Genomic DNA, 2,134 nt, shown 5'->3' with positions numbered 1-2,134 from the left:
CGATATCTGTTTAATTCAATTTAATTTTATCATCACCCCTACTATCCAAATATTTTATCAAGACCCACACGATATCTTGTTCTAGGATCATGTAAATTTATTGTTATAAATCCATGCGGAGTAGCTTGCGCTCGTGAGAAGAAATTTCTGAATTTAATTATATCCATGTCACCGCTGCACCAAGTTTGATGAATATTTCTAAGTGTGTGTGTGTCTACGCCATTAAACACAACTAAAATATTACAGTTGTCCCTGATTACTTTTGGTGTTTGTGTATATCGTTCAGTAACATAAATCACATCTGTATTTTTATGTCTGCCGCGAGAAAATATTCTGGCTGGATTTGATTGTTTATCTAGCATTACATCATCATACACAACTAAATTATTAATAAATCCGTCTAAAACATCAATGGACGGTGCTTTATCAATATCTGTTATAAACTCTATGACATCATTATCTTCGTCCAGTAATCTTGCATTTTCGTTAAAATCTTTTAATACTTCATAACACCTCTGATCATCACCGGATGGTGCTACTAAATATAATTTATCCCATTTCAACCATCTCATTATCAGATTAAGTAATAAATGCGTCTTACCCGATCCAGATGGTCCTATGATAATCATTCTGATGGAATTAGGTAGCGCAGGATGATGCTTAACAGGTTCTCGCTGCCGAGTTGCTGAGAAATCAATTATATCCATATATTTTATAACATGAATTTATATTGTTTACGCTGTAGAGTTAAAACTCCGACTACTAATTTAGCTACATTTATAACAAAAAATAAAAAAATAGCGTATGGTGGAAAATGTTATGTGTGCGGTAGAAAGAAATTTTCATTTTTACCTAATAAGCGTGGTGGTGATATTGCTAATTTGATGTCAAAGTTTCCGGGTACTCCATGGGCTAAATACCCAGGAGAAAAAAATCTACCAGGATATAATTATTGCGGTCCTGGTACTTGACTCGATATCAGACTTGATAATCAAGATCAACCAAAACCAAGCGAGGAACCAGTAAATGCTATTGATAAAGCTTGTCATGTTCATGAGGTAGCTTATAAGAGTAAAAATCTACAAGATAGGCATATTGCAAATGTGAAATTAATTCATGCATTAAATTCTATAAAAAATAAAAATATCAGAGAATCATTAGCTAATTGGTTAGAAAGATCCGCGATGAAAGGTAAATTAGCGTTTGGGTCTGGTAATATATAATGGAATTAATTTATTATTCACCAAGAGGATATTGGAGAGGCAAAGCAGCAATTGGTAAACTCGCTGATGCAGCAGCGGTTAAACATTCTACTGCTAAAGCGTGGTTATCCAAACAGGCAATATGGCAAATTTATCTACCACCACCGAAACGAATTCAGTACGCGTATTTCGATGTCAGTGTTCCTAATGAAGTTCATCAAGCTGATATTCTGTTTTTACCACATGATACTGTGCGTGGAAAAACGTACAAGTACGCGTTAACTGTAGTTGATGTTGCAAGTAGATATAAAGAGGCAGAGCCGCTATCAACGAAAACATCATCTGAAGTAGCCGATGCGTTTGAACGAATTTATCAACGAGGACTCGGACCACAAGGTGGTCTGCGATGGCCACAGCTGCTACAGGTTGATCCTGGTAAGGAATTTCTTGGTCCAGTATCATCATTGATGAAACGACATAATACCAAAATACGACGAGGTCATACTGCAATTCACCGTGATCAGGCAATTGTTGAGCGATTTAATCGAACACTTGCTGAGCGGTTATTTGGATATCAATACGCGAGGGAATTTATTCAGGATACGAGATCTCGCGAATGGGTTGCAAGATTACCAAGCGTGATAGCTGCATTAAATAATGAGATTACATGAACAATCAACATGAAACCCATTAATGCAATTACAAAAAAAAAATATACCAATACAACGAAAAGATATTGAAAAACAAAAAATATTGGGTGATGTTACAGTTAGATATTTATATGAACCGGGTGAACTTGAAGGTGGCAAAGCGAGAGCGACTGATCCTATTTGGAGTGTTACCACACACAAAATATCCACCGTGACAAGATCCTCAGGTAGACCCGCAATCTACAGACTAGATTCGGCTGCTCCTCAACGTGGATTTGTACA

The sequence above is a fragment of the Sinohyriopsis cumingii genome, chromosome 6 (assembly GCF_028554795.1).
Source record: "Sinohyriopsis cumingii isolate HCF-2022 chromosome 6, ASM2855479v2, whole genome shotgun sequence".
NCBI lineage: Eukaryota > Metazoa > Mollusca > Bivalvia > Unionida > Unionidae > Sinohyriopsis > Sinohyriopsis cumingii.
The sequence above is the reverse complement of the archived record's forward strand: the minus strand, read 5'-3'. Positions refer to the sequence as shown.